The sequence below is a fragment of the Armigeres subalbatus genome, chromosome 3, assembly GCF_024139115.2.
Source record: "Armigeres subalbatus isolate Guangzhou_Male chromosome 3, GZ_Asu_2, whole genome shotgun sequence".
Taxonomy (NCBI): domain Eukaryota; kingdom Metazoa; phylum Arthropoda; class Insecta; order Diptera; family Culicidae; genus Armigeres; species Armigeres subalbatus.
Genome location: NC_085141.1, coordinates 281,076,082 through 281,103,156, shown reverse-complemented (window position 1 = coordinate 281,103,156; position 27,075 = coordinate 281,076,082). Strand labels below are relative to the sequence as shown.

The following is a 27,075-nucleotide window of genomic DNA, read 5'->3' as shown; positions in this document are numbered from 1 at the left end:
TTTTTCCAAGATTGTTTAAGAATTGCTAGGAAGCGTGACATACAACTTTCAATTCTTACGATTATCGAACTTTTTTTTCAAGCTTCCAGCAGTAGTTATGGTTCACAGAAATGCGTACACATCTTCAATAATTTCATTCAATTATTCCTAGCTGTTACAATTTTTTATTAACTTTTAGAAATTATTATGAGCGATTCAAAGCAAACTTCCAAGATTGTGAAATAATCTTTTAGTTTGGATTGTGGTTCCTCTGATTTCAATGAATTTTTTTAGGTTTGCTGAAAACTTTTTCCAGTGGGCTTCTAATAATCCATTTACTCATAACTATCAAAAATTTTAATCATTCGCATTTTCAGACTTCAACTTTTTTTTACCTCTGGAAAACTTTTAGACCAAGGATATTTTTGATTATTTAGTAATCTTAGTTCGATTATTTAGTAGTTTGTCAGTAACTCAATCCAGAGGTTAAATTTTAAAATATGTTGTATGGTAGACATCTAATGCAAAGCTTTTACTAATAGTTCGTTGTTTGAATTATAGTACAAAAAAGTTAATTGGTCCACATTTTGTGATCATTTAGTAGATGTTACTGCAACTAACGCTTTAACTCCGTTATTAGGCTCGATGCCCACGTAGCGTCTTTTAAACTCTGCGTGCACACGGCGTTAGAAAGACGCAGTTGTGCATCGGGAAAAAGCACCGCGCCGATGCACACCTGCATTATTTCACGTTGAAGAGCCGCTACGTGGGCATCGGGCATCCCTAACATTTAAACTCTCGATAGATTTCTTGTCATTCTTACACAAATATATACTTGGTAAGCATATGCGGTATTTCAAAAAAATTCGTTTCAGGTGGTTCGAAACGAAATTCCGCGAAATTTCGCGTAATTTGAGCATGGCGAAATCAGATTTATTGATTTCGTTTCGTTTCGTAAAATTACCAAAATTTCGCTTGAAAAAACTAGCTCAAAACGAAATTTAACGGAATTCCGCGGAATTTCGAGACAAATTTGGACTTAAACCATACTGTCTTGTAGGTCGTGAATTATCAAAAATGTTGGCTGCGCCGCTGAATAAAATCTTAAAGCTGTTTTCAAAACTTAATGTTATACAAATTTTTACCCAGTTCTTATACAGGTTTTGGTAGATTTTTATACAGAATTGTTAGAAAATCCAACATCCGCCGGTTGGGTGTATGTAAACAATCGTAAAGTCATGTAGAGTCTAGCGCATTTGTGCGCCCTCATGCAGCATGGAAAGAGAAATTCGAAGAGCGGGAAATGTTTGACAGCCAAGTAACTGCAAAATAATTTTGTTTATAGGAGTGATTTCAAAAGCGCAGAAAAGCGGCTCTATCCGCAGTACCCAGATTTGAACCACGGTTTTCGTCTTAGAGTTTTCAAAATAACAGTTCGTGTACAGTAAATATTTAGTCGCTTACTAAGGTGGTTTCACATAAATTACCTTTTCAACAAACCAAAGATTCTTTTCCCGTGGCACTTACGGATACACAGAACATTCCTCTTATAATATTATAATAATGAGTATCAAACTAATTCTCTTCTCCTAATCTTAATTGACTGTGAGGACGGAACCGGCTCATACTATTCGAGCAGCTGTTTCTTACTCAATGGAAGGGTTTCCGAAGCTCTTATAAAAAGGTTGAATTTGGAAGGAAAAAGAAAGGAACACCGTCTGCGACCAGAGGTCGTACAGACTGACCACTTAAACACCTAGACAACAGACAGGACACATAACACCCAGTGGACCGATGGAGAATTTTTCGATCACGAAAAGTTTCCTCCTTACCGGGGCGGGAATCGAACCCACACTCCATAGCCCATGCGTCTAAACGATTGATGTCGCTAACCGCACGGCCACGAAGCCCACCTGGTAGCATTTTGGTACAACTTTTTGTATGAAAAAAGAAAAAATATTTCTATTACCTGGCAACTGCTGCCGTAAAAACTTTGCGATCACATTTCTGAAATGCAATCTGAAAGACATATCTTTGTGCATTTTAAAAATGAGCAGAGGATTCGTCTAGCGAGCAAATGTATGCTATTAACAGTTCTCTATCTGCGCAGACTATATTCTTATATTCTGGTTTTGATTTAGCTCAATACCATAAAACCACGCTGATAAATGAATATGAAGTATGCTTCAGCATAATCACATAAGTCTTAAATGAAATAAGGTTAAATAGAATTTAAATTAGAAAAAAATCCCACAACTCCTATATTTTTATATACATACTTACTGATATAAAGCTGAACTGATATAAAATTGATCAGATTCGGGAGCACCCACTCCACCATGAATTCCTTTGAAAGCGGCACAAATGCTGGGTTATTACTTTATCGGTAATGGTAAACGGGAAAACGGCATCACAGACTGCTTCTTCTGTTACTATAATTCAATTGGTCGCAAAGCAGTTATTTGACTTTAAGAAAATGAGAGAATTGCGTACATAATGTAAAATCAATTCAATAAAAATTCCGCGGAAAAAAATTTAAAATTTCGTTTCGTTTCGAAAAATTTCGAATTAAATAGATGTTGATTTCGTATCGTTTCGAAGTCTCGAAATAAAATATATATTTCGTTTCGTTTTGTTTCGAAGCAATACAGACATTTTAAATTTCGTTTCGTTTCGTTTCGTTACGAAAAAGTGTCTTATCGCATACCCTTAATACTTGGATTATGTGCATTTGTCATATGTTTAGTACAAATTTAACGATTTGGTATAAATCCATAATCCAAGACAACATTTTCAATACGACTTATCTGCTTTTGTAAACAAAGATTCAAACGACGATTTGACGAATCTGATAGCTCTCCCACGCAAACCAACACCATCAACAGGTAGCGGAAACCTTTACCTACCTATTGGTAGTGTTGGTTTGCGTGGGAGAGCTATCAGATTCGTCAAATCGTCATTTGATTCTTTGTTTACAAAAGCAGATAAGTCGTTTTGAAAATTTTGTCTTGAATCCTAAAATATGCACGGATTTTTTACAGGCGACATGTGATATGAGGCAACCGAAATTCCTCGATGGGGACGCGTTATATTTTACTCCACGATACAGAAACGACGTACCACTACAACATGTTGTCCAACCGTGCACTTTCAGCAGAGAACGGTTTTCCATGCATCATATACGCATTATTTTGTATGTGCAGGTCACCCGCTTTAACCGCAATCGGCGATGTATAGGTAGCCAAAGCGTTAGGGCGAAGCCAGAGTAAAAGCGACGTGCGATGCGACGCGACGCGACAGTGCAATTTGACAGCCTGTTGATAATGATTGTTATTCTTTTACGTGAGTCGCGTCGCATCGCTCGTCGCGTTTACTCTGGCGGGCACCTTAAGGTTCCTCCGAACACACGCGACGCGACAGTCGCGACGCGATTCAATCGCTTGGCGTCAGCGATTCTGTCGTCGTTGGTATGGAAGCGTAAATCAAACATTGCCTGCAGCGACTCAACGATAGTATCGCGGCGTCTAGTTGTCGCCGTCTCGGCGATGAAACCGCTTATATCTGGGGGAGCCTTTAATCGTTTGGCAGTGCACGGTTTGGTGCCGATGGTGCCGATGCAGAAAAGCACATTGGTTTGGTGCCTACCAAGTAGGTATAGGGACACGGCAGGTATTTCCGTCCATCGTCATAGGGGCTAAAACCATCAAAAGCAACATCCATTCGCTAGAGCTTCATTATAGCAGAACGTATCTCCTGAGCTTAAGATGTGATACGAATGAGTTTGTCAAAAAAGTGTCTCCTTTATTGGTTTTCGAGACTATGACGAAACGACGAAAATACCTGCCTTAACCCTACCGCTTCAAACAGCGCATGCGCGTTTGGTTGAAGAGCGCGCAATCGGAACAAAATAGAAAAAGAAAAGAGGCGGTGATTAAATAAATTTTCTGCTCTCTCAAAGCGTTCCATGGTGAAAGTCCGGTTTTGAATAAGCACATCGGATCAAAAGCGTTTTAATATTTCATATTGATTGGGATTTTGGCCTATGATGAATTTTTCGTCAAATCCAATAACCAAAATATTTAGAAGCTATTCGTATACCATGTGGACAACCTAGGGGGTAGAGGGGTAGGAAGAATGTCCATGGTTCACACAAATTAATGAAAAATTGCATGATCAGATGTGTACGCTGATAAGGAAAGAGCACATCTAAAACTGTCCAACATCTGTCCACGTGGTATGAAAACAGCCCTTCGGAAAAAAGATTCATCAAAGGAATAAACTAAAATAGAATAACTAATAGTTGAGGGACGTTTAGATTATAAACTTCATTGTACAGACCCCATTTTTATGATATGTATGACATGCTAATTACAAATGTGTATTAGCCATCTAATCATTCTCAATTTTCTGAACGCATAACTATTTAGACTTGTCTCATTCTACGAAATAACTTGGATTAAATTTAAAAGATGTCGTTTCATTGAATAGATTCTTATATGTCATTCTGAAAAGCATTATGATTCCCCAGATTAGTTTCTTTTTCAATTTAACGCACTGTTACTTCAAGTTTAGTTTGAATTTAATTCGATAAATATAATGTTGCTTAGAAGGCTACTTCGGCCTTAGTCTGAATAAATAATAATAATAATGTTGCTTAGAAGCAGATAGACGAAACATATGGGATCGTTTATATTGGCTGTGCCAATTCAGGTCCCTTTTTCAGGTCAGGTTTTCGCAAAATATTTAACTTTGATACGGGAAGCACGAACAATCATCAACTCGTCATAATTTTCATCATTGAATTATTAACTTTTTTCTACAACAAATAAAATTTTGAAAAAGTATCACCGACGCGTGCTTACTTGTAATGTTAATGCTGATACATTGATAGCTACATCAAACAACTGAAAACCGAAATACGCCGCTCGGTGCACAGGTTGAAGAATTGACCACGCGACGCCTCTGACCACATTTTAAAATTCTACTTCTGGAAAATACCGGCGGAAAATTTGGTGTGTTAATGATTTTCAGCAAAATATTTTTCGTATCCTATCCTATTTGTAGCAACCAAAACCTCACTTTCACTGAGATCTCGCCAAAAATCATGTTAGCTGAAATACGATGGTGCCCATCTCGAAAAAAAAAAACAAAAAAAATCTGAGATCTCGACAAAAAAATATGTATGATTATTTTCAGGACTCCGATTAACTTTGAAATCACGTTTTGGTGAAATTGAATGAGGTGAGGCGGAAGGAAGAAATCTAGATCTACATTGGGCGTAGCAGCCCAATGTTTTTTTCCAGCTCTTTGTCTATGTATGTAGGCGAAGAACTGAAAAGAATACATGTAGGCTGTTACGCCTTTTTCAAATGTTGGTCTAGAAATAACGACATTTCCTATTTAAAAATACACGATTATCTGACAGTCATCGAAATCGTCAATTTCCGAGATATTCGATAAGTATAATAAGCACACATTATTCTTAAATAGCTTTCTTCAGCTTAGTTTGCTGAAGTCAAGTCAAGTAGCTCTGCAATAAAGCCGTATATTTTCTGTTTTGGGCTTTATTTATTTGGATCGCAATAACTCCCAATAAAAAAATATTGTCGTCAACGACTAAGGCTGAATTGAAGTTAATTCGAGTGGTTGCCATTCCTGACCCAGAGACGCGATCATTCGCCATTTATAGGTCCCATTCTATGTTAATTTTTCGGTGATCCCATAAAATTTAGTGACCGCATTCAGTTTTTTTCTTTGCCAACTTATAAAAAGAGGTAGGTAGAGCAGTAAACTTGGCTCTATCTGATGAGCAATAATCAAAACAGTCCGAAGACTGAGCACTTCAGCAGCATCACCTATCTTCTCTGTGCTGTTTTTTTGTTTTCAAAAGACGTTTAATTCCATATTTGGCATTTCAGAACCCCTACCGCGTGCCTCTTTTTCGGTTTGTTATTGTTTGCTAAAAAGGTTTTAAATTAAAAACCGGTTAGATATTTTGATTATCACAAATATCGGGACTGAATTATGACCGACACCTCGTATCATTCATGGAAGATTGAATTCTGCGGTGATTTGAAGGCCCGACTTACATATGCAGTTCTCATTCTTACCTTACTAATTGAAACAGCCGATGTATGTTTTCTTCACTACCGATGCAATTTGTATTAGCTCAGGTTCTCGCGTCACCAATCTGGCACTTTGCAATTCAAATTTTCCCACTATATGCCACCAACCGCGTGGTCGTGATCGTATTTTTCGTCTCACCAATTATCAAACAATATGCTCACTTTCGACACACAAACGAAATGCAAAAATTAATTCCCCTTGACGGGAGGGGGTCACGGACTGAATTCTAAATTATTCGTACTGCGGGTAGTTGCATTCACCGTTTTGCTGTTTTTGTACCACTCCCGATACCCAAAATTCGCACCTTCCGCTCCGGCGGTGATCGCGATTTTTTTTCTTCGAGTCTTCTTCACTTGGAATGCCGCGGTTGACGATGCGATGTCGGGTCGGATAATATAATAAAGTTCGCTGTGAGTGTGCGGAACGCGTAAAGCAGACTATTTTTAGTTGATTCCACAAATTTTTCACACACAAACACCGGCTGCAAAACAGCCAGCTACCGGCTGTTTCCACTTAATTAAAAATTCGGCCAGTCTACGCCCGGTCCAGTTTTGCCAGCCATAGATGTCCCGCGGCCGACAATGATGCGGATATGTACGGATGGAGTTGAGGTGACAGCTTCTTTCACAATACTCCGCGGTCGAACGAGAGAAACGCTAATGTGTTGAGATGTTTTCAATATGGATGCTATCAGGTTTATTAATTTATTGGAGGGGTTTGGCGTTTGAAGGTCAATAGTGTTGATTGTTAGCTGCTTCAGTGGAGGATTGAACCTGAAAGTGGGTGAACAGGAATAGGAAATATTGTGTTTCAATAGTAAAGTATTTTTGAATTAAGCATCCAATACATCGAAGTTTAAGGTCTACTAAAACGACGATAAGGGAAGCTGATGGTCGGTTAGTATATGGGCAACACGTTTTCCGGCGAGTGCGATACACGGTACCGGTTCGCTACTCTTGGAGTCGTTCTAGGTAAGCACACGGACTTTGTTTTTTTTTATCTCCAGTAATTATAGATTTTGTACCTCAAGAAGGGATCTGGCGAGATCTTAAGGTAGTCGCTAGCGAACACGACGACAGCATTGCCTGAGCGGGGAGGGTCGATAACCAGAGTAATCTGCAGGCTGTTAACAAACTCGGGGAGCAGTATCCTGAACCTGGGTAGTCGTCGAGCAGATCGATGTCTTTATCGAGCTCATGAGCGGCCGAAACAATACCAGAAACAACTAAAACAGAACCTTCTGAATCTTCGACAATCTGTACAAGTTGCACAACGAGAACAAGACGCGCTCATTACAAAAGCGGCCTGAAGCGAGAAGTCCAAGAAAGGTTCACCGACCGAGGCATACTCCTTATTTGGGGGTACCTACGTTGGTGCCACCTTGTTGGTAAAAGCCGTCATTGGTAGGTACTCCGAAGTGCTGAAGTTCAGTGTCTTTCGGCACTGCGTGACTACGTGCGGAGCGCCAGACGTACCAGAACAGGCAAACTGATCCTGCTGTTGCATTGTGGAGCACAATCGAGTGGTACAGCTTATGAAAGGTTGGCCTCAACTGTGAGGCCGTCTTCAGTGTCTCTTACTTGACTCCGACTTATTATTTTCCGAAAAGGATGCTCCTACATGGTTACCTTCATTAGGTTCCAATTTGACTATCAGGTATCAGGTAACTATAGTAAGCATGTTGCAATCAGCCTCATTTGAAAGATGTTTTAGGTACTTTGAATCTGGACACAAGTCCTGGGATTGTAAGGGATCGAATTTGCTATAATGCTGGGCTCGGCAGGCAACTTTATGTGGTGTGTTACGGAGTTAGATCTACCACACTATGCTCAAGTTGTTACTCTTCTTGTTAATACTTATGAGTGATTGTCGGAAGAGTATGGAACAACTCATTTGCTTTTAAATTACCCACCTACTCCATTTGTGCCCTAATTTAAATCGGCTTTACATCAAGTTAAAGAAATATCTGAATATGTTATTCCACGCTCGGTGGCAAGCAAGCCTCTACTGTCGTTGCAGAAGCAAATCCGCCTCAATACGACAAATAGAAGCACATGTTTGTGATTCAAACGCAACCGACTGTTGTTCAATTCTGATACACATAGTTGGGTAGAGAGAACAGGGTGTGAAATGTTGCCAAAGCAGATTCGATAGATACGGGGAATTGACTGATATCCCATCGTTATTAGCTGGTTATGGAACAACTTCTCGCAAGGGCAGCTGTTGTATAATTGGTAATACGTATGTGTACTTAATGAAATAGTGCGGGTTCAAGTCCCACTGGCAGCCGAATCTTTTTTCGCAATATCTCATGAAAACACCTTAAAATGGCAAACTTAACTTAATGTGTATCAAAATTAAACATCTTTTCCAAAAAAAAATCTGACTTCCCTCAAAAGTTATCAATCAAGAAAAAGTATATGAGTATGAATAACAACGACTGTTTCATTTACTCTCAATAGCAATGGAGTAGAAAGACATGCAGTAAACAATAGATACATATGTCTTATCTGTTCTAGTACACAGATAAAAAAAGTCCAATATTGAATCGTCAATATTGCTTGCAAGTTGTAAGCAAACTTGTTAGGAAGAGGACAATTTCCGCGTCGAATAGTGTAAATTGATGCGTCTCAAGTTTAACGTGTTGTTTACATTTCATTATTTTTTTCTGTGTAGGAACCTGGGGACTGGAGAATAACACCAGAAGCCTGAACAGGAATGCGCTAATAGCTGTTCTGTCATGCGCATGCGATGCCAGTTTGCCGCAAAGGTTGATCTAACTGGTGGATTGCAGCGATTGGAGATCTTCGATCAACCTGCCTTAGGACTGGGCGAAGGGTGGAGAGGCATGAACGCCGCATTACGTTCAAAGCTGCAAAACTGGCGTCTATGTGGCCATTAGTGTGTGTTTCGACAATCCATGTCAGAGTGGCAATCCTTGGGGCTATGCCTACAGGATAGTAATGGAAAAGACCAGCACTCCCTGAACGGTCTACCCCAAGGTAGATTATCGAGGTACTTTTCCGTCCTATTCTACAGGTCTTCAGCCTTCAGCACCGTAATAGCATTGGTGAAGAATGAAGCGTTGCTTGCGGTGACCATGTTCAGGACAGTCATGCAGAGATGCTTGGAAGTGTTTAGTTTCCCTAATATGTGGAAGAAATAGACACGGGTGTTGCTACCGAGGGTTGGGACACCACCTGACGATTGATAGGCGTATAGACAAACCAGAGAAGTTGCTTGAGAGGACCATTCTTTCTCAGAGGTGAACCTAGGGCAACCTAGGGCTGCAAACCTCTTTAATAAAGAATAAAAAAAGGATCATTCTCGACCGGCTGACTCCGTACACCGAATGTACGGACAGCCTATCAAGCAATCAGTTTGCGTTTCATAAGGGTAGGTCTGCGGTAGATGTTATCAACTCTGTGGTGAAAACCGCGGAGAGGAATTCGGTTCTGTGCGGTTTATGCGATTAACGTCAAGAAACCGTTTATCAGTGCAAGCTGGTGCGAAAGTGTCGTTCGGCTGGATGTAAATTGGTCAAATTGAAAGTTTAGCCAAAACGGTTATCAGGCTGAACATAGTTTGGGCACAAAGGCTTATGACCCAGAATGACGGTCCACTGAAATGGCTATTTGGCCGAATAGGCCATTTGACCGAAAACACCGTTTGGCAGAAAATGTTTTTCGGCTGAGCAGGTCATTTTCTGTTTGGCCGAAAAGGTTGTTTGGCAGAAAGTGCTATCAGGCCGAATATGTTATTCGGCCAAATGACAGGGACTGGTAAAATCACTTCCACTTCACTGAAATATATGACATCCAGCACCAAAACAAGTCATTGTTATGTGCGGAGTCAACATTTATCTTTAGTATGGCACATTTATACTCGATTTCAAATAATAAAATATCTATATCGTTCCATATTACAGTGCTTGGATTGACCATTTCAAAGCCAGATTTCTAAAGGATGTTGATCTGTTCAGCATATAATGTGAAATAATTTTCATTTTTCGGTACAAATCAATTAGAAATGTTCATTTCAGCTCCACTCGATACTCATTTTTTACGCTTGATTGTCAGTCGGGTTTTGAGTATTAGGCAGCTAATTTTGCTTGATAGCCAATATTCTGTGAGATACTCATGTCTGCAATGCCGAGCAACGGAGCAAAACAAACACGAGTCAATGACGAAGCTGTCTACTGAGTGTCAGTTCATTTGAAAGTGAAATGAAAGTTTTCGACTTTGACTGAAAATGTCGTGGCAGAAACGGTCATTTGGCACAAACTTTCTTTTGGCTGGGCATGTCAATTGGACGAATACGCCGTTTGACCGAAATGCCGTTTGGCCAGAATTGTTTTTTGCCAGAAAGGCCAAAAAGAGAGAGACGAAACGTCTAACTTCTTTTCTTCACTCCTCATATCTCCCTTACCATTTCGCACTTCTCTTTCCTCACTTCGGGCTTCGAGCTTCTCATTTTTCACATCAATAGAAGAGGAGTGGAAATGATCAGTAAGAACTAATAAGTGAGATGACTCACTTCCTACTTCTTATTTCTTCTTCTCTACTTCTCTCTCTTTATTTTGATTCTACTCCGTTTGGCATCAAGTCCTTTGGCATAATGCCGTTTGGAATAATGTCGTTTGGCATAATGACCGTTTGGCATAAAGTCGTTTGGCATAATAGCCGTTTGACATAATTGTTATTTGAGCTGTGTGATTGATAAGTAAGATTTGTCATAGCCTCTCTGGCTTCTGCTTGGAAAATGCATCCTTAGAAAGAAGGAATCATTACTTCCCTTTTCTAAAACCGAACAAATGCCCAAATTTTTTTTTTTTAATCTTTATTAAGGTGTTTTTTTAATCTACAGACTAAGTTCAACACCGGGAATGCCCAAATTGGAAGAATGAACCATGTCGTCTTTTGCCGTCTGCCAGGCAAATGCATTCAAATGCATACAAGGAGAAATCACATGCTACTTTACCTTAAACCGAGCAACTGCCAGGATTGAACAAAGGAACCATATCATCTTCCTGAGTAACACAATCCACACTTATTTGGTTGCAGCAACTCAAATATGACCAAATTTGGTATATGAGTTACGTTAACTTCTCAACAACATGTGTGCTGCTTAGGTTTTACCTTCTGCCGGGCAAATGCATCCTATAAATCAAGGAATCTCATTTTTCCTTGCTTCTAACCATCTAAATGCTTGAATTGAAGGAAAGAACTGCATCATCTTCTGCATTCTGCCATCCTTCGAAAGGAGGGATCTTATCTTCCTACGACTTGAACCGAAATTCAAAACAAAACAATTCAAAGCATCTCTCTTATAATGTTCAAGCGATAATAATTATAAATAATTGAACATAGTATACATGAGTTCTGAAATCGGTGATTACATAACTATTATGCCAAACGGCTGTTATGGCAAGCGACATTATGCCAAACGACCTTTATGTCATACGGCCTTATGCCAAACAGCATTAGGTCAAACGACTTTATCGAAACGACTTTATGCCAAATTACCTAGCACTGGGGTGGCTCAAAAACACTTTTTCAAATATTTTTATGGGCCGGTGATGGACAGTGATTTGCAGTTGGATGGCACAATTTACGATCCAGATCCATGATAAGGTACACTGGGGGAAGTGGAAAAAGGGGGTAAGTGTAAAAATCGACTCGAAAAATTGGAATTGTACATATTTTACAGTTTTTACCACATCATAACATTATGCAAGAATATACTTTGATGCTCGCACTAATATTATGTTGCAATTTGAATAATACATACACTAACCCGATTAACGCTTGAACTGTAGTTTTAGGTTTCGCGAAAAGTTGATTTTTTCATTCATAAAATCAATTCTTATTTGCACCAATTGTCCTTTTTTCAAGTGAATTTATATCACAGGTGACCATTTTAATACAATTAAACTAATCCCATTCAATTGGTAGTGGTTTGTACCAAGAAAGCAAATAATTCAAAGATTTTACACTTACCCCAGGTATCAAACACTGCGGGGGAAGTGGATAATGTTCTAATTACGCAATTGTTTACTCTCCTCCAGGGTTTATTTCGAAAGCTATGAATCTTAATATGTTCCTTCTTTGTTATCATTGTGATTCCAGTGGTGATTGGACTAATATAAATGAGAAAATGCCTGATTAATCCACCTATCGGTATTGATGCCTTTCACATGTTTTAGATATGAAAAAAATGTATAAGAAAGTTAAAAACAGCACTGATAGGTGAATATATTGGATAATTCACATTAATTTTTATTCATAACAAGTTTCGCCGTTGAATGTGATTTTTTTGCGAACAAATTGGTTAAGGACAAGTGCTTAAGAATAGCTGATAATTTTGTACGTGCTTTGCGCACACACATACATACAAATACGCACATACAGACATCATCTTAATTCGTTAAACTGTGTTGATTAGTTTATAACCCTGTAAGTCCCATTTTTCCTTTAAAAAGTTCATCTTTGGGGCGAACATATAGATTTTACGTACACTTAGTGTTCGAGAAAGCAAAACCAGCCCTCCCCTAGCTATTACGAGAATTCCTTGAGGATCTATTCCGTGAAGGTAATGAAATTATTCCACAAAAGATACTCAGAGCAATTATCGTATTGATTTTAGTTATATGTAACTACTCATCACTATTGAAGGTCAAGATAACATGGGTTTTCCACTTACCCCATCCCATTAGGGTAAGTGGAAAAACAACTCCTAATTTTAAAATCTATTTCCATAAATTACAAGCCACCAAAATGGTATAATTACCACACAGTTGGTGCAAAATTGACTGTTTTTGATAGCCCATTTTGATTGAACGCATTTAGATCATTTGAACTGGTTTTATACTAATTCAAACATGCACTATCGATTTTTCCTTTTCCACTTCCCCCAGTGTACCTTACTCATTCAGTTTTTGTAGAATTTATTGCAGAATGTTATGCGGCGAGAAGATTAGAGTTTATTAGGCAAAGATATTAGCATTTTTCTGGAGTGTTGTAGGGGTGAATTTATTCTTTTTCAAAGGTAAAAGAAACGAAATTTGCTCAAAACCCAGATCAGAGAAATGCTAATAACTTAGCCGGGCAAACTCTAATCTTCTCGCGGTTTTCTGCAAAACATTCTGTGTTGAATTCTTCCATATCTGAATGAGTATCATAGTTCTTCGTCGTAAGTAGTGCCGTCCAACTGCAATTCACTGTTTTTGGATGTTTCTCCATAAATTTTTGTATATAAACTTCCAACGAGTTTAGCACCGCCCAAACGTTGACCGATTCGGCTGAAATTTTGTCCAGGATACCAGGGCATCAAATAGAACCGAATAAGAGGGAGGCCCATCAAAAAAAATTGAAAAAAGTTTTTTCAATACTAATTTGAGCCACCCTACCTACCTACCACCCTTTATTTCTTACTTCTCAATTATCTTCAAATCATCACTAATGTTTGGCAAAACAACATTTTCGTCGAAATTACCAGTTTGGCCGCATGTCCATTTCGGTCAAATAACATCGAGCAAGTCGAGTCAAGTACGAGACACTGAAGACGACCTTACCGTTGAGGTCGAAATACGTATCTGTCAAGGTACAATCAAGTGGTGGAATTACATTGGAAAGTACAAACTCGTCTTATGACAAGTGATTATCTGTTTGGCTGAACGGCATTTTCTGCCGCATGACACGTCCGGCCAGAAATGACATTTTTGGCCAAATGGCCCTTTCTGCCGAACGACCATTTCAGCGAAATGGCATTTTCGGCTAATTGACCTATTCGGCCAAACGATTTTTTGGCTAAATGACTTGTCCGGCCATCTGACATCTTCGGTGAAATTATCAGTTTGATCGTTTGCTCATTTCGGCATTTGTTATTTTAGGCCTAATGACTTTCGGCCAGATGAGTTTTGGCAAAACTACATATTTGTCCACACACCTTTCCTCTGTTGGGTAATTAAATCACTACGACCATTTGATAGATCTATTGTGATATATGCCCCATTTAATGTAGCTGAATCAAGTTGACGCATTAACTATGTAGAGCAGCGGTTTTCAGAATTTTTCTTGAGAGGTACCCCTCCTTGAAAGGAGGCTTCCGAGCCTCTTGAAATGAAGCTTCCGAACCTCTTGAACGGAGGCTTCCGAGCCTCTTGAAAGGAGGCTTCCGAGCCTCTTGAAACGAGGCTTCCGAGCCTCTTGAAAGGAGGCTTCCGAGCCTCTTGAAAGGAGGCTTCCGAGCCTCTTGAAAGGAGGCTTCCGAGCCTCTTGAAAGGAGGCGTCCGAGCCTCTTGAAAGGAGGCTTCCGAGCCTCTTGAAAGGAGGCTTCCGAGCCTCTTGAAAGGAGGCTTCAGAGCCTCTTGAAAGGAGACTTCCGAGCCTCTTGAAAGGAGGCTTCCGAGCCTCTTGAAAGGAGGCTTCCGAGCCTCTTGAAAGGAGGCTTCCGAGCCTCCTGAAAGCAGACTTCCGAACCTCTTGAAAGCAGACTTCCGAGCCTCTTGAAAGCAGACTTCCGAGCCTCTTGGAAGGAGACTTCCGAGCCTCTTGGAAGGAGGCTTCCGAGCCTCTTGGAAGCAGGCTTCCGAGCCTCTTGGAAGGAGGCTTCCGAGCCTCTTGGAAGGAGGCTTCCTGAGCCTCTTGGAAGGAGGCTTCCAGCCTCTTGGAAGGAGGCTTCCGGGCCTCTTGGAAGGAGGCCTGAGCCTCTTGGAAGGAGGCTTCTGAGCCTCTTGGAAGGAGGCTTCCGAGTCTCTTGGAAGGAGGCTTCTGAGGTCTCTTGGAAGGAGGCTTCCAGGCCTCTTGAAAGGAGGCTTCCTGAGCCTCTTGGAAGGAGGCTTCCTGAGCCTCTTGGAAGGAGGCTTCCGAGCCTCTTGGAAGGAGGCTTCCAGGCCTCTTGGAAGGAGGCTTCTGAGCCTCTTGGAAGGAGGCTTCTGAGGCCTCTTGGAAGGAGGCTTCCAGGCCTCTTAGAAGGAGGCTTTGAGGCCTCTTGGAAGGAGGCTTGAGCCTCTTGGAAGGAGGCTTCCGGGCCTCTTGGAAGGAGGCTTCCGAGCCTCTTGGAAGGAGGCTTCCGAGCCTCTTGGAAGGAGGCTTCCGAGCCTCTTGGAAGGAGGCTTCCGAGCCTCTTGGAAGGAGGCTTCCGAGCCTCTTGGAAGGAGGCTTCCGAGCCTATTGGAAGGAGGCTTCCGAGCCTCTTGGAAAGAGGCTTCCGAGCCTCTTGGAAGGAGACTTCCGAGCCGAGGTGGAATTCTACTGTCAAGAGTGGTTAAATCATAAATTATCAAATCTCATAGGCGATTTATATCATGCGTGCTCTTGACAGGAGGTTTCCGAACTTCTTGAAAGAAGGCTTCCTAGCCTCTTGAAAAAATGTTTCTTTTCCACTCAAAAGGAATCTCACGTGCTGCTTAGAAGAAGGCTCTTAAGTCTTTTATTATGATGCTACTGAACTTTTCGAAAAAAAAGCCTTCATACCTCTCAAATAAAGCCTTCCAAAACCTTTAGATTCTAGATTTAAGTCACATGACGTTTTGCTCTTTTGAAATTTTGTCCCACAGTCCTGGTGGTGCTGGTGTAGTTTGCAGGATTCTACGGGCTCGATATATTGATCACCATGCATATAATATACAATACCATGTTTGGAAATAAAAAATCATACAATTATCAAAACCTTATTAATAAGTTTATATTGGAATTGTTATACATCCGCCATTACGCATTTTTGCCCGAGGTACCCCTTGGAGACATCGAAGGTACCCCCAGGGGTACATGTACCCCAGGTTGAGAACCGCTGATGTAGAGCAATCACATCACTTTTATTACTAGCATTTTCCCAATACGGTATTATGGTTCTAATAAATCGTAATACCATATTGGGGCTTGTTCTCCAAACCTCAGAGGGTTTCTTTCAGCCCCCTGCTGAAGAACTGTAATCTTCTTTTAAAAATTTCCGGACAATGGCATAAAAGATGTTCCAAGTCTTCTACATGTATGCCGCAAAAACGACATACATCATCTTGAAGTTTTCCTAAGAGCTTCAAGTGATATCGGCTCGGGAAATGGCCTGTTATAAGATCTGTATATGTACCTAAACCTTTTTTTAAAGATCTAGAATTCTACGAGTGGTAAATACGTTAGATGTAATGAACCGTTTAGACTGCCTCGTAATTAGGGTGCTTTTCCATATGCCCTTTATTTTCGAATGTTCCCAAGATTTTAGTTCCATTCTAAGATACCACGTAGATACACCACTAAAAGGTTCGGGACCTATGAATTGACGAGATGAATCAAGTCTTGTCAGCATATTGGCTTGTTTACTGCCTTCAATGCCACAATGACCAGAAACACAATAAAGGTTTACTTTGTTACGACAACCCTAGGTTTGGAGTGACTGAACACATTCCCAAACAAGTTTAGGTGTGTACGTTGCTAATTTAAAAGTATTTAATGGTGCTTGACTATCAGACCTTATGCAAATATTGGAATGCCTATAATTTCGGCATAATCATAAATTAGCATTCTAGAATAGCTTAAGCTTCTGCTTGGAAAACAGTTGGCCACTTGCCCATGGAAATCGACATATTTCTTTATCCCTGGGCCAGTAACGCCTGCTCCAAATTGATTATTTATCTTAGAACCATCGGTGTAAAATACAATTAATCCTGAGCGAAGAGTCTGCTCTTTAATTTTACTCTGTCTAAACGATTTTATAATCTTTTCTAAGTAAGTGCATCTAGATGGATATGTGGATTTTCTAAATGTCATGTCAAACAAAGTCCTTCTTCGAGATGTAAGTTCCAATTCAACTTACTGTCAAGTCTAACTCCAAGATGCTTGACTGAGTTTCAAATCTGTTCCTTTCAAGTTCAAAATAGGAAATGAATTATTTCTTTTCCTTGTAAATGCCACTAATGTGGTCTTTGAAGGATTTATGTTTAATCCTTCTTTTTCACAGCATAATGTGATGAAATTTAGAGCAATTTGTATTTGATTAGAAATAATTTCATATTTTGCTCTAACCAATAATACCATATCATCCGTGAAGCCAATAATTTCGAACCCTCGAGCTTTCAGTTGTTTGCAAATATCATCAACGATTAAAGACCTCCTTGGAGACACCCTTTAACTGCTCTTACACTAGTTGATGAGCTTCAAAGGTTAGCTGATATTTCTCTTTTTGATAACATCTCGCCAATCCAATCAACAATACATACATCGAAACCTCGTTTCAACATAGCATCCTTCATTGAACTGTGAGATGTGTTATCGAATACTCCTTCAATGTCAAGGAACGCTGCCTGCAAGTTAAATAACTTTTTCTTCGAAATATCTTCCCAGCTTTGTAACTAACTTCGCCGTCGCTGAAGATTTGCCCTCCTGATATGCCAACCTGATATTTTGCTTAGAGGGGTTTTCGTTAAATAAGATGATTTTAAATACTCGTCTATCCGTTTTTCCATAGTATATTTTTTTACAGTTTTTTCTAGTGGCCTAGCGGTCGAATGAATTCCAGCCATATGATCCTCCTCGTTTTTAAGACGGTTCAAGGGCCGGCTATTTGCGTGAGTTAATTCCAAGCGGTACTAAAAAGCTCTTGGGAGTGATCATTGACAATAGGCTTAACTAATAATGCCCAAAAGCTCGAGGGTTTGCTCCAGTAGACGTAGGTTACGACATGGCAGCTGTAGCTATACATCTTAATTGCAACATTCCTTTTTTTATTCTGTTACGGAAACTCCACTATAAATGCAAAAAAATGTGTCTTGTCACTGATACTGATACTCGTTTTTAAATCCAATTTAAACAGCCTAACTATTATTTTGAGTCAAGTTTCATTGATGAATAGATTCCATAATTCATATTCATATTCACTTTATATGGCCCTTTATGCCACAAAGAATAAAAATATGAGACATTATTGTAGCATGAGCAAATCGTATGCTGTATTTTCACAGTAGAGCGATTCCAAGCAACAGCATCAAAATTTAAGAAAATTTTTAATTCATGATTTTCTATTGAGTTGAAACTTTGCACAGTTTTTCAATTTCATCTAAATCGTCATTTTTCGATATCAAATCTTCATATTGAGTCACGACTAACTTTTCAAAAGGGTGTATGTGAAAATGGTTCAAAAATATTTAAAAGCTGCACAGCAAAACGGAATGTTCGATTGTTATGATTTTTCAGCAAAGTTAGACAACTAAATGGTGATTCTTAAGAAAATGTGCACAGTAAAAAAAAATTTTTTGCCTTTAAAAATATCATTTTTGTCACAAAAACTCAAATATCTCAAAACCCTATCTTTTTTCGAACGTAATAATTTCGAAAACGGTCCATTATATTAGCTATCTACCATAAAAATTTGGTGATGGTAAACTAATAAACAAAAAAGTTATGACATTTCAAACATTTCACAATTTTCACATATAGTAAACAAAAAAAAAATTCCGTGTATTTTTTTTTTTCAAGAATCGCAGTTTGATGCTGATTTTATTGTTAAGGGCCTTGCGTGAGTTAAACAAGTTGTTTGTATGATATTCCATATTTATGTATTCATCGATATTATGTATATTATATGTATAAATATTATACATATGTATAAATAAATAAAAATGAATTAATATTATCCTAAGTATTAAATTAAATGTGGCAGTTACACAATGTTGTTATAGAAACTCTAAGAGTTTTGGGTTTGAATTTTGGTATGGGTTATGATATCATGAAAACAGTTTATTAATACTTATTTTTATTTATTTTTATTCAAATTTTTAAAATATCGAACGCTTTTGAATTATTATCAGCACAGTTTGAGTATAGTTTTGCTTTAATTTTATTTTCCGACAATGGAATGAAACAGTGAAATTTTTGGGTTCCTTGGATCGTTTTCGCGTTATTAAATTGCTCGCTGAGCTCTGAAGCCTTTATTTCGTACTCTTCAGTAGTAGTAAAACAAAATGATAATTTAGTTAAATCTTTTTCTTTTCTACGATTTGCTCAATCAAAAAGTTCTTTCGCAGTTTTAATTGGATGCTCACGTTCTTTGGCTAAACTTGCTCTTGTGGCCATGCGCTTAATTGTTCCTCTAATAGCATCACAAGGACCTTTGCCATGTGATGTAGCAAAAAAATGCCATTCTGCATCAATTCCGTACATTGATTTAAATTGACATAGGCTCGAAAAATTCTTACGATTTTTGTACTGCGACGCTGCTCCATCAGACATGAAATATATCTTTTTGACTTCTTTATGCTTATCAACGCGTAAAAAGTTAATCATTTTTTCAATGAACAAGTTTACGGATACTGAATCGTGTCTTAAATCTTCGGAAATTATAATAAAACTTAAGTGTTCAATTTGCGTACTTCCATTTAAATAAATAACGAATGGATGAATTGTAGCTTGTTGTACGTTCCAGTGATGGGACTGCACTTCATCTTGCAATACAAAGCTGTAATTTTCAGAAAAATCACAAATGACTAAAAATTCACCATTTTGTAATGTATTTTTCGTATTTTTTAAAAAGCTGGATTGTTCTGTTTTAATAAAATCGTGAGGGATTAAACTTTCTAATTTCAAGCAAAAATATGACACAAACTCATCTACAGGTTTTACAATAGTTTCTATGTCACATCTATCCGTGGTCACCCATTGCTCAAATGATAACTGATCAATATATGTTTCTTCAAACTCAGCGAATAAAGTATTTTCCAATGATGAAGAATCTGGACAATCCGAACAAGATCGTAGATAGCAATTTGATGTTGTATTTTCACACAAAAGACTACCAGTTAACATTTTAATATCCTTTGTTAAATTGATTCCTTTCAAACTATGTAAAATAAGATTAATATTCTCATGGGTTGTGCACACACACATTATGTGTTCCTGAATTGGAAAGAAGCTTACATTGCCTTGGCCGAAGGCTTGCAAATGAGGAAAAACCTATTTTAATATTATCGTGAATTTCCTTGAAGCGTGTGTACGCTTCTTTCAAAGTCGTCATCATTAATCGTTTTTGGATTGCTTGACGCTTTCCATCTTTTTTACTGATACATAATCTTTTGACCAGGCATAGCTCGACTTACTTCATCATCTTCAAAATATTGAACTACTATTTCTTTTGTCTCATCTGTTAATGCAGTACTAGACCTAGTATTTTTGGTTGAAAGACAGTTATTCTTCAATTGTTTTGCCTCTTTTACTGTATTTCTATTGGTTTTGAACTCATCAATGGCATCCTGAATAGACCACGAACTTGGCAGCATCGACAAAATCAATAATTTTTCTTTCCTTGTCGTGGCTGCATTCGAGAACCTTTCCTTCATATTTATAATTACCTCATCGTAGTCTGTATTTCCCACATCATCAGGTCCTAATTTGAAGAGGTTTCTTCGTACAGCTTCGTTTATTTCACGGTATTTTTCTCCGGGTAATAAACGTAGTCCATCTTACTCCATTTAATCAGGTCACTTTTATCCCAGCTATGCCCTCGTTAAAGCGTTCGATGTTGACCTTTTGGATACACTCATCTTCCGATTGATTTGTTGAAACAGATTTCGCTGATGGTACGGTGGCAAGGCTCTCAGCACTTAATACTTCTGGTAATTCCTCAGTTGTTGTCGATACATCTGGCAATTCCTCAGTTGCTGTCGTTTTCGAACTTCCTGCGCTCTGCTCAACCGATGATATACAGATTGCTCTTTTGTCAACGTTTAGACGGCAGGACGTTTCAGTTTATCTATGGTGCTTTCGGTGAGATTTCGTAACTCTTTTGAACACTTTTTTTCCATCAAACGGCCTACAACAGTTGAGAAAGCGACTACTCATGTTGTTCGTAATATTTCAATAAACAAAATCACTTTTAAGTTTTTACTGACTAGTTTGGTGTCATTTGCTTGACTGAAGAAAATAATTACTATAAGATCTTTAACAACCTTAGTAGTAGTAATTTTTTTGCTTTTTCGTGAGCATTGTCATGGTATGTACCTATCATGCATTTGTTGTTGTTGAAGATACCCGTTTCCTCCCGATCATAAAGTCTATTCTCTAAGAGGTATATTTTTGCAGGTAAACTATAGACGTACACGTGTATATAAATCTTTGATTTTGCAGCTTTTGTCTTAAAAATAACATTTCTGATATGTTTCTATCAACGTTATTATCAACAGGTTTCAACACTATTAAAAGAATTTTTCGCCAGTCACGTGCAATGAAAATTATGACACTATCAATACTTTTGATCACAACACTGGATCGTGTCTAAGTTTCTTATAGATGCTATGAATAATTAAATCAAAATATCATGAAAACAACTTGTTTAAATCACGTCCCTTAACAATAAAATCTGCATCAAACTGCAATTCTCGAAATAACTTACACAGAAAAAAATTTTTTTACTAACTGTGAAAATTGTGAAATGTTTGAAATGTCATAACTTTTTGTTTATTAGTTTACCATCACCAAATTTTTATGGTAGATAGCTAATATAATGGACCGTTTTCCCTAAAAAATTACGTTCGAAAAAGATAGGGTTTTGAGATATTTGAGTTTTTGTGACAAAAATGATATTTTTAAAGGCAAAAAAAAATTTTTTTTTACTGTGCACATTTTCTTAAGAATCACCATTTAGTTGTCTAACTTTGCTGAAAAAATCATAACAATCGAACATTCCGTTTTTGCTGTGCAGCTTTTTAAGTATTTTTGAACTGTTTTCAGATTGACCGTTTTGAAAAGTTAGTCGTGGCTGGCTATGAAGATTTGATATCGAAAAATGGCGATTTAGATGAGATTGAAAAACTGTGCGGAGTTTCAAATATTTTCGAAATGGTCGCTCAGGATCGACTGACATGCCCCCGTGGAATGCCTCAGTAGTTGATTTTGAAGCTATTCGGCTGATCTATGATAGTTTATTTAATAAATGTTTAAAAACCCGCCACTTCTTGCGAGGCCAAATTCTACTGCTTGGTTCGCTGTCGCTTATCATATGAAAATGAATAAAACATCGTCTCTAAAACCTTGACGAGAACAACATAAAACTGTTCAAGAAAACAAGTATCTTCGTTGATACCCGTTCACTTCCACATCTTCTTCTTCCTGCTCACAAAGCCTCTACGCACCACGCGACGTTAATATATACGCGAAAACAAAACGCGTGTGCACCCACGATTTAGTGTCGTCTCTCCACTGTCCGCTGTTTCGTATTGTCTCACGCCATTCGCAACTGTTTTGGACGCCCCATGCCGTTGTCCAAATTGATTGTATCTATGAATTTTCCTCCTCCATTGTTCAACACATTTCACTTCTCTAGAAGTCGTCTAGCCTTCGTCACACCCAAGCAGAAGCCTCACAGCGTAGGTATTTCGCCGGTCCGCATTTGCCGTACCAATCACGAAAACTGACACCGACTTTTCAGTGACAAATTAAAAAAAAAAAACACTGAACCGAAACCCTCCTTCTCCATCTGCCCCTTGTTGGTCGGTGAAAATTTCAATGTCACTTGGGGAAAGGAAAATCTGCGTCCACACACTCACAGTCAGCTTACGAACATCGCAGGGCTATCAATTTCCACCCCAGATTTCCACTTGCTTTCCCTATTTCAATGGGTACTGGCCATCGGGAAAACTGTAAACCCACACTGCACCGCACTGGAATGCACTCTGAACTGAATCTGTGTACGAATTTCCTTGATGCACACAACCTTTAGTACCTTTCGAGGAAGAAAAACGGTCGGAAAACACGAGTGCTCGCGGTCGCGGTTAAAACGCAACTGGTAGATGGTTGGTTTAGTCAGTCCGCACGCGGTCTCCCCCGATAGGAAAGGATGCAGACTTGAAGCGCGTGCTAACGTGCCGCTGTAAGCGAGCTGATGAAAACGGAATTCTCTCACTTGGCACTAATGGTCGCTCTCTCGTTTGCAGTCGTCTCACTGCATTGCACTATAGTATACGCGTATACGCGATTGCAAATGTTTTTGTTTTCGGTTAGATTCTGATGGTGGTTGGTGGGTTTTATTATGATGGGTGAATCGTGATGAACACGCTGCTTGTAATGGAGCCTTTCGGTTAAGATTGACTCTCGGAGCACGTGTGCGAATGTTGTTACTTGTTAGCGCAATTTTCTCCAAGACAGGAAACAATTCTGTTAAGATAAAAAACGAGAAAAAAAATTAAAATATTTGTGTTTTATACTTCATATAAATATTGGTTAGAACATTATTGGTATTATTGGTTGTAAACTGAAAAAACAACGTAGCCCGTGGGTAAGGTTAAGCAACCCTATGAACATTATTTGACGTTACCTGTTCAAAAATTTAACTTCAACGGCGTTGCGTTGAATTCCCGGAAAGTTAGCTTCAACCTGTATAATGAAGAACTTTGAATCAACGTTATCGCCAAGGTTGTTCACATCTTTGGTTTTTGATAGGAGCAAAACAACTTTCGGAGGTATTGTCTAGACCTGTGCGCCGGTCATATTATCGGCGGCGGCGGCGTGGTGGTCACTTGTGCCCCGGCGGCGGCGGCGTCACGGCGGCGCGCCGTTGGTTTTCATCGGCGGCGGCGGCGTGAACCGGCGTGGATGAAAAAAATCAATGGCTGAAAAAGTCAATTTTACCGTGGATTTTTGAAAGTGGTTTAATGTGCCAAAAAAGTTCTTGGCAGAGTTTCTGAAAGAATTTCTGAAGGAAAACGAGATTTTGTTTTGAAACTCCTAATTACTTGGGAAATTTCATTCCTCGAGGATTTAGCGTTGGCATTGAGCAATTCGCACAAATTCGTAGGTGGTACAAGCATAGTCTTTTGTAAGAGACTAATCACTATCTTTTAGATGGAAGCAAGGCACTCTTCAACAGTTGAGGTCCTATCTGGCCACGTCCTTGCGAATGCTGAGAGAGAGGAAGGATTCTTAGTTGGACTTCTTCTTCTTATTGGTATTACATCCCCCTCTGTGACATTGCCGCCTCGCTGCTTAGTGTTTGCGCTTCCACAGTTATTAACTGCTAGGTTCTTGCTTTATAGCCGAGCGTGTTACCGCTAGGCTAAGAAGGGCCCCAGAAACCATCGTTTAGTTGAACACCTACTTAAGAAAGATGCAGAGAACTCTACTCATAGATGCCACAGGGGGTTTTGGAATTGTTAGTATGGAATCGATTGGTAGGAATCGTATTGGTAGAACGTGAAATACAGATAAAAAAAAACTGAGAGAGAAATACAAAGTAGGAATGGGATGTGCCTATAATTGAACCACGATCTCTTGCTTATAAGACAGAAGCGATAGCCACTAGATCACCGAGCTCGTCTTGGTAAAATCCTATGAGAATTTCTGCGGAAACTCATATAGGTATTCTTCCGAAAATCCATTAACGTTCTCTTTAGTAAAATCATACAATATTCCTGCTGGAATTCATTCGAAATTTATTAAGGAATGAAATAGTTTCCGATGGTATTCGTAGAAGTATTTCCGAAGGAATTATGTGAAGAATTTTCGAAAGAATTCCTAAAGGACTTTCTGAGAGAATTCCTGATGTAAGGCCCGAAAGAGTTTGTGAATGCGTTTCCGGCAAACTTTTTGAAGGAATTTCCGGAAGACAGACAATTTAAAAAAAAAATCCTAACAGAATTTCCGAATGCATCTCAAATGCAATTATCAAAGAAATTTCATTTTTTTTAAGGACGAAATAAAAATCAAAAGTAATGGAGAATGTTGTAAAGGAATTCCTGAGGGAAATGGAATGAATTTTCTGAAGATTATCCTGAGAATTTTCCAAGGAATTGCTTAAGGTTGTTCTGAAAGAATTCCTATGGGAATTCCAGGAAAAATTGTCAAGAAGCTTGATAAGGAACCCTTTAAGGAATTTCTAAGAAATTTCCGAAGTAATTTCTAAAAAAAATCCGAAAGAAATTTCTAAGCAAATTTTCAAAGCCTAAAGGAATTTGCGAACGAATCCGTAAATGAATTTTAGAAGGAAATTTTAGTTAATTTTTGAAGGAATTCTAAAACGGATTTTCGAAGGATCTTCTTAAATATTTTCTGATGATATTTCAAAAGAAATTTGTGAAGGATTTTCGGAAGGCATATTCGAGAAGATTTTGTGAAGCATGGAAGATGGAATTTGGTAAGGAATTCATGAAGTTTGTCCAAAGGAATTTCCTAACACAAATCCTGGTAGAAGTTCTTAAAGGATTCCTGAGGGAAGTTTTGAAATAGTTCTTAGAATAGTTCTTTTTTTGAATTTTTGGAGGAATAGCTTGGGAAATTTCAACATTTTTTTTCTAGATTTATTTCCTAAAAATAAATGCGATCCCTAGAGGGATTTCTGAACGAACTCTTGACGGGATGTCCCATGTCTTGGAGAAATCTCAGATTGTCGGAGGTTTCTTCAGGATATTCTTTCAGGAACTTGTCCAGGAATACTTAAGAAATTTCCTAGAAATTCGCCCAAGAACTTTGCAAAGAACTCCAAATGAGTTCTCAGAAGAATTCCTGAAGGTACTTTTTGAAGAATACCTCAACGAATTTCCCAAGGTTTGTATACAAATTTATGAAGCAATACGTGAAGAAAATTCCGAAATAATTTCTGAATGACTTTCTGGAATTCGTTTCCGGAGTTTTTGTTGAGCTCCTTGGGGCAATTTCCGAGAGACTTACCGGACGAATCGAAAAAAAGGAATTTCTGGAGGAAATTGCGAATAAATTACTGAAAAAAAAAGTCCAAAGAAATTCCTGGAGAAATCTAGATTTTACTTCAGAAATGCCAGTAGGCACTATTAGAAATACCTCTGGAAACTCCTCCAAAAAATTCTTCAAAAAATTGTTTATGGATCCCTCTGAAAATTCTTCTAGGAATATTTTTGGGAAGTCTTCTAGAAATACCTTCAAAAACTCTTTTAACAGTTCTTTAAGGAATTATTTTCGAAAATCCTTTCAGGTTCTTTTTTTGGAAATGCCTTGAAAAGTTAATTTGGAAGTTCTTGTACAAAACCCTCCATGATTTTCTTCAAAAACTCCTCCAAAAATTCACTTGATTAAATAATCTTAAACATTACTTCTTAGCTATATTTTTTTTATGATAAACCCTAAAAGACTTTCAGAAAGAATTGTTGAAAAAAATCAGTGAACTGCTGAAAGATTTTCAGAAAGAACTCATGAAGGCATTTTCGAAGGAATTCCTGCAGGAAGTTCTGAAAGAATTCCCGAAGAATGTTTTTAAGGAATTGCTTGAAGTAATTATGAAGAAATACCTCAGGGAAAATTCGAAGGAATTTCTTATTTAATATCTTGAAGAATTTATTTAAGGAATTCAAAGAAATTTCAAAAGATGAATTTCTGAAGGAGTTCTCAAGGAATTTTGTAAAGGTATTCCTTTTAAAAAAAGAAGGATTTTGTAAACATTTTTTGGAAAAACTCTTAACGGAATTTCTCAAGGAATTTCCGGAGGAATTGCTAAATAAACTTCTGAAGGAATTCCTTAAGGAGTCTCAACGGAATTTTCGTAGGAACTCCTGCACACATTTTCGTATGTATTCCTTAAAGAATTCCGAATAAAATTCGCAAAGGATTATCTCCAGAAATCGGTATTGGAAATTCTGAAGGAATCGTAAGGAATTCGTAAGGAATTTCCAAAAAAATATATAAAGAAATTTCCGGAAGAATTACTGAAATAATTTTCTAAGTTTTTTTAAAGGAAACTTTTAGATTAATTTCCGTAGCAATTTCTGGAATATTTTCCGAAGGAATCCCTGGAAGAAATTCCGAAGGAAATCTTAAATGAATGTCGAAACGTTACTTTTTCAATTATTCCCAGGAATTCCTGGAATTGTAAGTTTTTGAAGAAACTTTTCCTAGAGCTTTCACAATAAACTATTACACAATAAAATAAAATTTAGTAATGTTTGAAACTCCTGGCGTTTCATCTAAATAATTTTACTAAATACTACGCGGCGAGGCGACAACATCCCCAACAGTGGCAGTT

General features: G+C 38.3%; 1 protein-coding gene across 8 annotated transcripts in view; it reads right to left on the bottom strand.

Moving 5' to 3' along the window:
* LOC134224638 (uncharacterized) overlaps positions 1 to 22,930 on the bottom strand; it is a 196,217-nt gene extending 173,287 nt beyond the window's left edge. Inside the window, exons 1-2 of one of the 8 annotated variants that reach the window (XM_062704100.1) lie at positions 22,813 to 22,930; positions 6,090 to 6,265 (exon numbers count right to left, since the gene is read on the bottom strand). The gene's annotated coding sequence lies outside the window, so the exon portion shown is untranslated. Of the gene's footprint in view, positions 1 to 6,089; positions 6,516 to 22,739; positions 22,755 to 22,803 lie in introns of those variants that run through there. The other 7 variants (XM_062704099.1, XM_062704096.1, XM_062704097.1 and 4 more) reach the window with 7 other exon arrangements.
* Positions 22,931 to 27,075: the final 4,145 nt, after the last annotated feature.